At 38.2% G+C, this 15,000-nt stretch overlaps 1 pseudogene; it reads left to right on the plus strand.

Moving 5' to 3' along the window:
* The first annotated feature begins 280 nt into the window (after positions 1 to 280).
* Positions 281 to 15,000, plus strand: part of LOC113070186 (UPF0489 protein C5orf22 homolog) — a 16,557-nt pseudogene continuing 1,837 nt past the window's right edge.

Here is a 15,000-nt window from a genome sequence, read left to right on the forward strand (position 1 = left end):
ATCTTTACAGTTCTGTGTATGTGATATGCAGTGTTTGGAATAACGGCGTTTAAAAGAACGGCGTTAGGTAACAACATTATTTTTTCAGTAACGCAGTAATCTAACTAATTACTTATTTATTGTTGTCCTCCAAGTTGCATTATCACAACATAAAGAAAGCTCCATGTCAAAGAAGGCTGAGAAAAAGATTAAACATTTGGGCAAAAGCAGATCAGGTTTCAGATTGTGTTTTCCTCCCTACCCACACTACATCACGAGTAGGAATACACACAGTCTGTGCATGGTCTGCTTTGAGGAGAGAGCCTTAGCAGTGTTCCTCACGGTGCACTCTTGGTGTTCGAAGTTGGATGTGGTGGAGGGAATGGAGACAGGCGAGTCCCTATCTTCTCCCTCACCTGCCAGATCCAGCACCCACTTTCTGGGATTGGAAGAATGTTAATCCCGGGAAGCAGGTGCGACATTACCTGCCTCCAAGGAGGTGGATGTGGAGAGCATCAACAATTTGCCCCCTCAGTCACCCCAGTATGAGGAGTTGTTGGAGGTGGTTACTTGTGCGGTAGCCAAGTTAAATATAGAATTGGCCCACCGAGAAACAATCAGAAACACAGAAAAGTAAATTAGATTAGGTTTTTATGAATCTCAGCCACCACCTTCACGCCGGCACCTTTTTTTCCCCCCGATCTCCATGGCAGCTCTGGTGGCAGCGGAGAGAAATTTATGGTTGACCCGGTCTGATTTGAAGGAGAAAGACAAGTTCTTACTCATGGACGCCCTGCTTGTGCCTTCGGGTCTGTTCAGTGTCGCCGTCAATTCCGTCGTCGACAGATACCAGGAGGCTCGTAAACAGGCAGCATTCCAGTGGTTTCTCCCTCACCATTCTCTAGCTCTGGGGGCTGCTGGGCGGGAGCAGCCCGGCCGTGTACCAGCTCCTCAATATAGGGAAGTTCAGAAGTTGAGCATGCCTCTCGTACTCCACAACAACGGGAACCGAGGTCAGGGACCCTCAAGGTGATCTGAGGGTCGTGCTTCAGTCAAGGAATCCCTCAACAAAGTGGTCCTGACAATCAACATCCACAACCGCTGAGGGTGGCCCCTACTGGTGAAGGTGGGGAGAACCTGACTATTACACGGTGTCCATCTACCATCAGAGCCCTCAGGAGATCGGTCTGCTAACCCTGCCAGTGTTCCAGGGCATAACAGTCTCCACCTAGCAGTTACTACAGTCATTTCCTGCCAGTCCTCCACTTCAGGGCACCGAGCTAGCAGCTCCAAGTACATCAGACACCAGTCTCAAGAGACTGGTTCCCTTAGTAGACTATTTAGCAGCATGGAAACTACTGCCAAATGTGTCTCGTTGGGTCCTGCAGACTGTAGAAAAAAAGCTATAGCATTCAATTCAACGCTCCGCCACTGCCTTTCAGCTGGGTCTCTCCCACACGGGTGGTCCCCGAGCAGGCTCTGATGTTGGAACAAGAAGTAAACACCCTCTTGAGGAAGGAAGCCATTGAAATGGTCCCTCCTCACGACAGAGACTCCTGGTTCTAACAGACGATACTTTATAGTTCCAAAGACAGATGGAGGATTGCATTCTTTTTTAGATCTGAGTCAGTTAAACCACTCAGTCATGCAACTGAAGTTCAAGATGCTCACTATAAAACAGGTTGTGTCTCAGATCAGTTCAGAGGACTGGTTTTGTCACGATAGATCTAAAAGATGCTTACTCTTATGTCTCCATCCTTCCCACTCAAAAGAAGTTCTTATGGTTTGCTTTTAGGGGCGAAATTTACCATTATCAAGTTCTTCCTATTGGCCCTAGCACTCTCACCTTGAACTTTCACGAAATGTGTGGATGCTGCTCTGGCTCCACTACGACTCCAGGGCCTGTGCATACTAAATTATATTGATGATTGGTTGATTTTGGCTCAATCAGAGCAGCAAATTTGGGGCCCAGATTAAACACCAAGAAAACTGTGCTTTCTCCATCACAGAGGACCACTTATCTGGGCGTAGTGTGGGATTCGACCATGATGGAGGCACGATTGTGACCCTGCTCAGATCGAATCGATCCTCACTACAGTCATGAGAGTCAAAGAAGACCGGTCACTCATGGTCAAGCAGTTTCAGAAACTACTTGGGGTTAATGGCAGCTGTGTCCAATTTGTGATACCTCTTGGCCTGCTGTACATGAGGGCCCTACAGTGGTGGCTCAAAACCAAGGGGTTCTCCCCGAGGGGAAACCCACTTCGAATGTTCAAGGGTCATGCAGCAATTCCTACGTGGCAGTGGGCATGTGGGGGAAACCTTGGTTCTTGTGTCAGTGCCCGGTGCTGGGAGCTCCTTGTCGCCATGTAACGCTAGCGACGGACGTGCCCCTGACCGGTTGGGGTGTGGTCATGAATGGCCACCCTGCCCGCAGTCTGTGAAGTGGTCACATCAACTGCGCGGAGATGCTAGCCATATTTTGAGTATTGAATCATTTTCTCCCAGACCTAAGGGATCACCATGTGTTGGTGGCGCACCGACATCACAGCAGCGGTCTCTTATATCAGCCACCAAGGGAGTCTGCCCTTCCGTCATATGTCCCAGGGCAAACTCCTTTCGCTGAGAGTAGTACATATTCCTGGGCATGTGAATATGGGAGCAGACAACCTGTCGATGCAGGGGCAGAGCCCCGGGGGAATGAAGATATGAAGAATATTTGGTCAGCCTCAGGTGCATCTGTTTGTGAATCAGAAGACATTGCACCATCCCCTTTGATTCTCTCTGACTCATCTGGCTCCAATGGGAATGGATGCCATGCCATTTGTCTGTACACTTTCCCCCAATCACTTTGCTCCCAGGAGTTCTGGCGAGAGTACGCGACAGGGTCAGTCTTCCATTAGTAGCCCTATTCTGGCCGGGCCAAGTATGGTTCTCGGACCTGATTTCTCTACTCGACAGCACTCTATGGGAGATTACCTTCAGGAAAGGATCTCACCTTGGAAGGATCTCTCACAGGCGGAGGGCACAATATTCCTCCCCCGCCCGGAGCTGTGGAAGTTATGGATGTGGCCCCTGGGGGGGTGCATCTCATAGTTTTCGGTCTCTCAATCCGAGGTTGTTGAGACCATCCTCCAATCCAGAGCTACTTCAATAAGGAAATGCTCCTGGAATTGGAAACTACATATGTAACCATATTTCCCCGAATGGAATGAGATGCTGCGCCTCAAGGCCATACTTCTGGCATCCCTGCCAGAGCTTGCTTCATTCCTAGAAGCTGACACCCGTTCCACCTCATGTGCTTTTATAGCTTTCTGGTCACTACGTCACCCGCCCATGAAGTCTCGCCCTTTCATTGTACTGATTACACATGTGATTCAGAGCCGGTCACATTGATGGCATACCCATGGCCTTTTCTGACATAGCGTCTCGTTCTTTTCGGAGAACCATGGTTCCATATATAACCTGGGACGTTTTTGCATAATGCTACATCTGTCCCACTAGATGTCAGTATAAGCCCAAGATGACTGCTGTATCAACCAGCATAAAATAAACTGAATGCACTTTTAAACCCTTGACCGACCAGAAAGTCATTGTGTTGTACAATGTTCTGCAGAAGACGACACAGTCTACATAGCAAATTGAAGCCTTTGGCGAGGCAACAGAAAACAGGAATTTGCAGAAAATAAAATGCCTCAAGGACCAGCTCACATGCATAGAGAGAGAGAGAGATAGAGGAGAGAGAGAGATAGAGGAGAGAGAGAGAGAGAGAGAGAGATTAGAGAGAATAAGGGAGAGGCCATGAGAGACAGCAGGAACGAACAGGAAGAGGACATGGAAATCCATCAGCACATCATTATTTATTCAGCAGAGCCCTGACAGAGAGTCAGAGCTAATAATCCAGCTGAAGTGAATTGAGCACCATGTGTCCTAAAGAGCAGCGACAGCACTGCACTACTTCACACAGCGAATCAGAGTGGCACAGATCATGGTGCTGAGTTGTAGATGAACTGACTGACTGACTGCACAAAGTTTCCACCTTCTTCTCTGCACCTGCCTCACCTACTGTGGACTTGCTGGCAAAAGTTTGAGTGAAAGGGGCTGGAAGCCATATAACCCGAGGAATAATTCAACAAAAGAGATCTCCACAGCGCCTTCCGCTGCATTAATCATGGAAGAGATGGAGCGCTGCATCTTGAAACACATGCACATCTATATATTCCAGTGACGTTAGCCCTACAGCTTCTCTCAAGGCTCCTAATTAGAGTTGTTTTGATGCCGTACCATGAGAAACATGGAGTACATGTGCTAACAGGTTTCAGTCTAATTTCAGAGTCAAGGCTAAGCATCAGAGCTCATCAATAATTTCTAAGAGAAAGAGGCCAACTTCCCCAACAATGGCAGTTGCGGCCAAAATAAATCAATTCAAAATCCACAAAACTTGGTTATAGCATTCGCTATTAAAATACTATATATATATATATATATATATATATATATATATATATATATATATATATATATATATATATATATATATATATATATATATATATATACAGTATGAAACTCCCCCCAAAAAGTAAAACAACATCAATGAGATTACATTTAAAATGTAGATATTTCGGTTTTTAGGTTGCCAGAGCATTTCTATACAGTTGCAGTCTTTAGCACATTATTTTTACGTTAAACCCAACTCACCCATCTATTGTCTAAAAGCAATTTTAGTTATCTTCTTGTGAATGATTTATCAATTTAGCATTTATTTTTGGAAAACTGGTGTCTGAATTTAAAATCAGAATGTCAGAACAACCTTCTGGTGAAACAACAAACTTCTCTGTGTTCATGCTGGACTTCTTCAATCATTTAGTCTTCTTAAAATCTGTCCTTTTTTGTTTCTTGTCTTTTTTTGTTTCTTTTTTTTTTTACTACAAGCTTGAATTCAGATCAGATTCTATTTGAATGCACAACACAGTATGGGGTGAGGGGGAGGGGCTCCAAATTTAAACCATTTGCGGTTTTAAATCCAAGACATTTTAGATATCTGGTCATCTGACCTTCACGGTTTATGTTTTGTTTATATTTATGTTAATATTCAGTATATAACAATATGTGTTAATGTCAGTGCATGTCTAAATGTAAATTTAGTTAATGTGTATTTAAGTAATTCTAGTTCTACAAGCAGCTGTGAAATGCATTTTGCATTCAGGCGATTACAAGATACCACATTAAAAGAAACAAGCATAAATCAATATACACAGTAAGGCTCTCACTGACTCGTTTTGTGATACACTCAAGGTTTTGTGGGCACATATTTTAACATAATGAGCATCAATCTCCAGTATTTCCAGAAGGAAAAGCAAGAAAAACATGAGCAAGTTTATTCAACAAACTTCAAGAAACATCTGAACTGGTCTTAACCTCCCCAAGTGCCTAAATCACAGCCTACAGTATGGTTGCCTGACCAGATAGCTACAGCAGGCCACAGGGACACAGGCTTTCCCCTCCTGAATTCACTTAATACAAACAACTATGCTTCCTATAATGCATGAGTGAAATTGCTAAGAGTAAAATTTTACATGAAGCCTTCCCGGGATTATCGCTGGGGTGATGATGCAATAGGTCCTAGAGACTCGAGCAATGCAGCTCTGGTAATTTATTTTAGCACACATCCCTTATCATTCCTCTCCCTGGGAATAAAAGATCACTTGTCGACAAGGTCACACGCGTTTGAATTTCTGGCCATTATTATTTCCAAAGCTCTTAAATGGCCCAATAAACAACATTTCCATTGCCATGAGAGAGAAAAGCAGTAAGGCACCTTATAATATTCCCCTAAGACACATTCATCCTTTTTAACACAATCCCAATCACTGTCTTGTATTGGGCTGTGCCTACCATTTCCAATAGTTTGTGTTAAGTTTATTTATACCTACACCTCACATACTGTATCTTTCAGTAATGATCTGCATGGCTTCTGGGAAAGGAAGCATGCAGTATAGATCACTGCTGAAGCCTTACACCCCGGTCACTAGTTTAGGTTTTACAAATTCATCATTTCGGCAAACAGTTTAGGTCAGAGGAAACTGAATTAGTTTGTCTCTTTTTCAATGTGGTTTATAGTGAACTCCTGCTGTGACAGATTGAACTTTATTCATCATGTCAGCAAGAACAACCTCTCATATTGCGCTGGTCCTATAATAACATGCTTTCAGTGATGAGATAAAGCTAGTTAATTCTATAGAATTATTTGTAGTACTGCATTAATTCAGTTTAAACCATGACCTTACCCACGAGTAAGTTATTTCAGAACATTAGGAACATACATTTTTCCGTAGTGTTTGTAAACAACAATATAACAGATTTCCAATATATGTTATAACATAGTGATTTTGACCCACCTAAGTACTGAGAGACATATTTGCTATTTCAAAGTGAATTCTATCATCTTTGAAAGGGTTCAGATGTACTGACAAATAATGAAAAGCATTTATGGTAAATTAAAATAAACTTTATTGTAATTTATATTAAAATTGCATGTCAAATATATGTGTAATTAGATTTGATTTTAGATTAGATTTTTAAAATCTTACATTTGAATGTACTAATAACACACTACAGTCAAAATGTGAACCTGGACCACAAACATAAGTCACATAAGTATATTTGTATCAATAGCCAACAATACATTGAATGGATTATTTTATTTATTATTATTATTTTTTTTTAATCATTAGGATAATAAGTATAGATCATGTTCCATGAAAGTATTATTTTCTACCATAAATATATCAAATCTTAATTTTTGATTAGTATTATGAATTGCTAAGAACTTCATTTGGACAGTTTCAAAGGCGGTTTTCTCCATTTGTATTTATTTTTATGACAATTTTAAAATATATACATATTTTAGATTTTTTTATGAGTTTAAAACTATATTCAAGTACTTTAAACATGCTTTCGTATGTTAGTCAATGCATCACAATAAGTATAAACTAATGCATTACAGAAGATTACATGTGAACTGTTTAAAGTAAACTTTTAATTTGACATTGTTACAAAGTGCACTTTTTAAAAGTTTACTTTAGTGTGTTTAAAAATCTACTCTATCAAGTACATTTAAGTGACGTACGTTTATTTCATGACATTATCTGCAAGTGCAGTTTTTTAAAATATAAAGTTTAGAAGTTCACTACAAGTGTGCGTTCAATACAGTTAAGTGCACTTGTTTTTAACAAGGAAATAATCTCCATGTACATTGATTTTGATATTGATTTTAAGCAAGCAATTGCAAGTTTCTTTGCAAACATTTGTTAATCAGAGATGTTGGTCAATTTCCCATAACAAACTCATTCTCTGCACAGTGTTTTACATTATCTCACTGCTTCCCTAAAATCAGGAATATCAGCTGGGTGGCGGCAAAACTGCTTGACATAGTCATTAAGCCTGAGATTTACTTACTGCCTTAAGATGTAATTCACACCACACTGATTGCTCCTTGTTTTGTTGTTGCTGAAGTATTTGTAAATTGGATTTCTTTCACTCCTGTAAAAGTAATTTTATATTGTACTCAAATAAACTGTTTAGAAAGTCAGAAAAATTACATTTGGAATGCAGTGATATTGTATGTGTTTATGCAACAAGGTACGTCTGTGTTCATTCTGAACATGCTGATGTTTAATTGCTTGATTGAATAATAAATATCACTGTCTTTTAAAACACACATCTTAAAAAAGAGAGAGAGAGAGAGATAACTGCAGTCCTGTCAGGCAATAAATTGCCTGTGGAAAATAAGCAACTGGAAAAGAAAGGCAATTAACACAGAAGTGAGAGCACTGGCCATTAATAAAGGCCACCATAAGTCATGCCTGGAGTCTGCTAGAAGCCATGAGAATGAATGGTCCGTTGAAATTATGTAAGTGTGCATATGAAGTGTTGTTTTCCTATCTTCCCCCTTTCATTTTCTATCTTGTATGTGTCTCTCAAGACCCTTCCTGGTTGTGTAATGGCCTAATTGAATCCCTACCCTCAACATTATTAACTGTTTTCCTGCAAAATATGATTATCAAGTCTCACAGTAGTCAAAATTAATTTCAGATGTTATTAAATGCAGATACATATTAAAAAATATATATAGTTTCCTTAAAAGTTAATGCACATCCTAGAAGATCTCCTTAGAAGATGTGTGTTCTACTCAAGGTAAAACCTATGGGTAAAACATGGAACAGAAGGACGGGTCTGGTATTGCACCATAGATGGGATTTTATTGCGTAATAGGCTAAACCAAAACACGAAACTCTTGTAAAAACTGGAGTCTGATGAAAGAGAACTAGAGTCAAGATCTACAATATTCAAGACACTTGCATTGAATGGCTAACATTTGACTGGGTATACTCTATTGAAAAAAAAAAAACGTATTTGTATTATTAGTGTTATTATTTTTACCCTTTGTTACAGTACGTACAGTATTACCTACATTCATGTTTATTATATATTTCTTTATCCTTTACTTCCTACATTTTCTGACTGTGCCTGCAATGACTTTAACTGCACAAAAAGACAAATGGTGCAATAGCATTTGCAAAAACTTTATTTGACTGCCTTGATTGACATGCAAGTTTGTATGACTGTGAGTGGGTTGGACTTACAGCCTAAATGTTGCATGTTTGTGTTACTGAAGAAAGAAAAAACTTGAAGTGTTCAACATTTAGAGATATAACCAGAACAATGTGTGAAAATTCAAGGGAGTGAAGTGAATACTTCCTGAAGGCACTATACATTTCAAACTATAACTGTTAAACTTCAGCTCACGGACTGGCAGTTCACTAGCGTGGAGTAAAATTTGCTAATGCAATATTGATATGTAACTGACAGGGGCCAATGCAAGAGCTGTCTGGAGATCCTTACAGATGCTTCACTGGAGTTGTCATAACCTTCTGAAGACCTCCTGAAGAGTTTTGTGACCTCAGACCTTTAAACCTATCTATATGTTTTTTCTTGCTATATTTTTAGTTGGACAAGAACATAGTAATAGCAGTGGTAAATCTCTTTAGTTTGTAAACTATGTGATTGAGTCTAACTACAAATATTACATTTAATATTTTCAGAGACATTTAAATCAAAGGATAGGCTACTTTAACAATGATGACTAAATTCTGTCCGGAAAAAAAAAAGAAAATATTATGAAAGCTTTTAATCTGGAGCACTACTGTTAGAAGGCTACATTAGTATCTTTTAAGGGTACTTCCCCAGTGACACGCTGTTGTACTCCTAAAGATATATATATTTTTTTTTTACATAATGAATTTATTAATTTATTTGCACTTATGCTTTGATTAATATCTAATAATGTCTTTTTTTTTATATATATTTGAAATATGTGAAGGACTCTGCATTCTGCCATTATGGTATAATATTACACAACATCACAATATTTAGAGGGAAAAACATTTGTTGTTTATTTTTATTTATTTATTTATTTATTTTTTGTTTATTGCCACTATCTAATATTTCTGATTTACTGCAATATGAGGATTAATTGGTATCCCTTACCAGTTAAAACTTTTTTCCTTTCTTCTCAGATGTTTGCAATGTTATCGCAAAACAATTATAAATCAAATCAGAAAACTTTATACGGAAAATACATTTAGCCTACATTACAGTCATGGCCAAAAGTTTTGGTAGTGACATAATTTTAGTTTTCTCCTATGCCCCGCCTTTCTGAAACGCAACAATTTTTACAAAGCTTATCCGTTTGAAAAGCGAGGTGCATGCTGATTGGCCAGCTATCCAGTGTGTTGTGATTGGGCAAATACATCAAGCATGTGATGGAAATGTTACACCCCTTACCATTACTCAGATACCGTGTCCCTGTGCGACGAGACAAAACCAATAAAACCCATTACAAATTAGCCATTATAGCATTTAGTGGGAAAATAATTACTTATTATAATGACTTACACTGTCTTTTTATGCGTTGCATCATACCGTGTTAACATAAAACCATGTCTGCATTTGTAAAAAGAGAAACGACAAACAACAAGCGCTACTCTACACTGCTCAAAACTCACATATGAAATAATCAGTGGTAAAGTAGTTCATAAAGGGTTCACAATGGTTTCACAATGGGGGTGGTGTTGGTGCAGTGGATAAGACACATGCCTTTGGTGTGAGAGACCCGGGTTCGAATCCACACACCAATGTGTCCCTGAACAAGACACTTAACGCCTAGTTGCTCCAGAGGCGTCCAACCTCTGACATATGTGGCAATTGTAAGTCGCTTTGGATAAAAGCGTCAGATAAATGAATAAATGTAAATAAATGAAACACACATCCTCTCCAAGATATGGTGGTGGTGCAATAATAATCCAGCAAGATTAAAAGTTATTCCATCTTTCTTTGCGTAAACATCTGGGCGGTGCTATGCAAATCTTCCCACACAGAGACAAAGACATGTGGGGGCGTGTTAGAACGAGGCATTTTTGAGGGCGTGGATGAGTCTTAACTTTTATAAAGAGTATCTCTTTGGGTTTGAGACTTTAGTCTTTGCAACTTTAGAGATCTTTATCTATTCACTCACAGCTTGTCACTCTCCAAAGAGAAAGGAAACCTTGATATCGCATCATATGACCCTTTGATAGACAGCTCATGCTGTTGAGAATAAAGCCCACTGATATTTGTTCACACCATTAAGTGCAACAGTGAGTATAAGGGCTGACATGTTTGTGTTTGCTCTTGCAGTGAGCTGAGTTTTGAGAATTGGATTATGCCAATGGTCTATGCTGGGCACGTATCCCACGTAGCCTGGCTGCATCCGTACTGGGTTCAGCAGATCAAAGAAGGACAGCATTCTATGTGTGTGGGGAAAGATTCATCCACGACCACCATCAGGTCAGGTGCAGCATATCAGCATGTAACCATGAGATGGCAGCAGACGTTCATTTACTATTTATAAAGATGAGTCCTCCACCCTGTCAGGAAACATTGTGCTGTTAAAATCGTGTTCAAAATCACTTTCTCTTAACAGCGTCACCAGCACAGATGATTACTTTTTGAGTAACGCTCTATACGTTTCACTGGATCCGCTGAAAATTCCAAATTTGAGTGGTTCCCGATGACGGTTCACAGAAAAGGACATCTGAAAACGTGCAACGTGATGATAAAAATACCTAAATCAGTTGAAAAGAAGACGATGTGCAGTTGAAAATGGACAGCCTGTGCACTTCCTCTTCTCAACCGCTTGATGGCGGCACTACGTCAGGAAACGGCAGTCACACAATCATGAAAACTGATGAGGGGTCAACAAATTGCATCATTGCATTTAGCAGTTGTAGAGCAGTCTGACCCTTTCATACTTGACATTGACTTGCATTTTTATTCTCCTGTAAGAACCTTTTCAAGGAGATCCATCATTATAGTCCTTTATGTTTCCTAAATGATATCAATACTTCATGTTGTACTTTCTCACACCTACATTGTAGTAATATATAAAAAGCTTTATATACAAATGGAAGATATTTATTCTTTCTTTTTTCTCCAGAGCTCATAAATTGTTTTATATGTATTTGCATCTATATACCGTATGTTGTATATTTGCCACTGTTGTTGTCTTACAGGAAGAGTACTCTCTCGTGTGATATAGCACATAGTAGATATTAGAAGGCCACAGCAGTATTCAGATGAGGTAACAATCCTAATCAAAAGTACCATAAACTAATCATTAGATATTCATTCAGTCATATCAACAGGCATGTTACTAAAGACCATCAGAGGGTGAAGCTAAATCTTTTCTTGCAAGAACCTAACACTAATCTTGTGTCTGTTAATTTTTATTTTATTTTTTATTTATTTTTTAACAGTGGCAACAACACTGTTCAACAGATTTCCAAGAAATGTTTAATTCAACTGATGTGTGCTAAAAATATATATTAGCTGCTGCGACAGCTTTTATCAAAATCAGACATTTGACTGCTGATATTGAGACTACTATTGGAAATGTATTACATTTTTCTGCTTAAAAGAATTTTAATTGCAATTTTTTTTATTAGCATGACAATGTGAATGAAAGGTTCAATTCAGAGATAAACTTAAACTTCCCAGAGTTGTCAAAATCACAAATGTGATCTACCGTTCAAGTTTGTGGTTTGCAATATTTGATTATCTTATGCTCACCAAGTCTGCATATTTGTGATCAAAATAACTGTAAATAATAATAATAATAATAATAATAATAATAATAATAATAATAATTAAATTTTAAATAATGTTGTAATATCATTGAATAATATTTTAATTCAAAACAACTGTTTTCCAATTTAAATTGTTTTATATATATATATATATATATATATATATATATATATATATATATATATATATATATATATATATATATATATATATATATATATATATAAGTAAAGTAATTCAATTATGGCAAAGCTGAATTTTCTGCAATCATTACTCCAGTTTTCACTGTCACATGATTCTTAATAAGTCCAGAAACATTTCTTTATTAAAGAATTTTTTCATAATATTATAAATATCTTTACAGTCATTTTTCATCTATTAAATGTGTCCTTGAGGGGAAGAAAAAAACAGTATGTTTTATATTCAGTAAACCACAAACCTTGTTTATTCCCAGGTTTAAATGCTATCCCATAAATATATTCAATGTGGTCTTAGGCTTTTGAACATCAGTGCATTTTGTTGAATACAGAACACACAGAAGGCACATTTTCCTAGTGGAAGAGAAGTTTCATGTGTTGTTTTTTTCAGAAGCAGCTTTTAGATTGTGTAGAGAGACACACTCACCAGCTTGAAGACCTGGAGGCTGCATTTGCTGAATTGGTACAGTAGATGATGATGGCCAGGAAAATGTTGAACATTTAGCAGCAAACCCAGGGTACGCATTACTGCTGTCACAGGGATAAGACGGTAGAGCCACAGGCTCTGTGCTTTTTGGTTATACCTCCATATCAGCGCATCATTGGGCTCGATTGATTGTTTTAGGCAGTATGCATTTGAATAAGCAGGACATGACACAACCTCATGCATTGATTTTTTACCCCTCTCTTTCTTTGTAGAAATCTCTTGTCAGGCTTGTACACAGCCTCAAGAATCAAACTCAGTCACCAGACTACAGGGGCGTAGCACCAAATTTTGGGCCCTGGGTACAAACAATCTTGCTGGGCCCCCGTACCAAATACCATAGTGATACCAATGGGTGGGATATTTTGAAGAAAGTCGGTAACCAAACGTCTGATGGACCCCATTGACTTCCATAGTAGGAAAAAAAATACTATGGAAGTCAATGGGGACCATCAACTGTTTAATTACCAAACTTCTTTAAAATATCTTCTTTTGTGTTTAAGAGAAGAAAGGAAATCATAGAGGTTTGGAACAACTTGAGGGAGAGTAAATTATGACAATTGTCATTTTTGGGTGAACTATCCCTTTAAAGTTTAATTTTTGTACAATAACAATGTACCCATTTTGCTTATTTCCTCTTAACACTTAATTACTAATTACTAAGTGAGTCTCACTGTCACATAAACCTCACTGTCACTGCTTTCATCTGGCCATGATGAGGGGCCTGTTGCTGCAGGGTCTGAAACTGAAATATATGGCTTCAAATGGTTGCTAAAATATCATTTATTGTCACAATACCTTTTTTCAAGTGTATGCTAAGTACAAGTTAATTGCTGATTATTTGTCTGTTTAAAATAAATGCAGACTATGGAATAACCACCAAACTAGACATTCAGTCTTTGAATTACGTTTTAAAATAAGTCATTTTCAATCATTAAGATGTGCATTAAACTGAGAACAATCCTGTCCTTAATGTAAGAACGTGCGTGAGCTAATTTGCATAACAATTCGGTAAAATAGGCGCTAACGATCTGTGTTTTCGCAAGTGTTACATTTTGACAATGGAGGGAAATATACAGTGTTTTCATGTAAACTTCTGACTCTGGGTAGAACTCCTCCAAGAGTAGATATTTATGTTAAAACAATGACAGTGCTCGATGAAGCATTTGGAGCTCACCTTTCTTTAAAAAAAAAAAAAACTGAGTGAGCAACTGCTTGCCCCCATTTGCCTTTCTCTCTTTAATCTTCTTTTCCTTTTTGAGCCCCTGATTTTCCTTTCTTAAGGATAGACATGACTCTTCCCCTGAAGTTCCTAGCTCCTTCCTAACTCCAGCTCCTGTCTCATTAACTGATTCACCGCAGGTCTGCAGCAGAAGCACCTGAACTGCGGGTCGTACCATTTACGTTGATTTGAGAGGGGTGGTGGGGCCCTGCACAGCATGAAAATGACTTTTTTTATATACCAAACCAGTGCCTAACTACAAGTTTAGTTTTGCACAGGAACTTTTTTTATTTGTGAATAAATGCTTTACAAATGATAGTGCATGTATATGTATGTATAGAAAACTGACTTCTAAGCCCCTAAGTGGAATTTTCACTTTTAAATTGAACAAATACAGAAACGATAAAATAACTAAAATAATCATCTGCCAGGAGTGTATTGCTGTAATGTGAACTCTTGTTAGCAAATCTTTTTATGCGTGTTTAATATTTCTGAGTCATCTCAGACCCAAAGATTAGCCATATTTTTATGAAAGATGCCAGAAGCGTGTGTGCATGTGAATTCAGTAAAAATAGCCAGTAACATGCCAATGTAATTTAGTTGTAATGAATGTAATTCAAGACATGATCTCAAAAAAACAAGTCTTCCATCTTAAAAGTCTTGTTTCAAAGATGTTTAGGTGTTGTTTTTCTGCAAAACAATATGAAATACTAATTAAAAATGTTTTGTAGTGATGAGGAAATATAATGAAATAACAACCTGTTACTTAATGTCAAGTATAATGTTTGAGTTATTGAGAGCCTCTAAGCAGAACATGAAGAATAAAAAAATTGCCTTCCTTGGCTTGCAGTGCTGAGGCATGTCTGTCCACACCACAGACTGATATATCTGTGCCTGTGTTGTTGAGTCTAGATACATCAAGCAGGCTT

This window comes from Carassius auratus, unplaced genomic scaffold (assembly GCF_003368295.1).
Source record: "Carassius auratus strain Wakin unplaced genomic scaffold, ASM336829v1 scaf_tig00003367, whole genome shotgun sequence".
In the NCBI taxonomy this organism is placed as follows: Eukaryota; Metazoa; Chordata; class Actinopteri; order Cypriniformes; family Cyprinidae; genus Carassius; species Carassius auratus.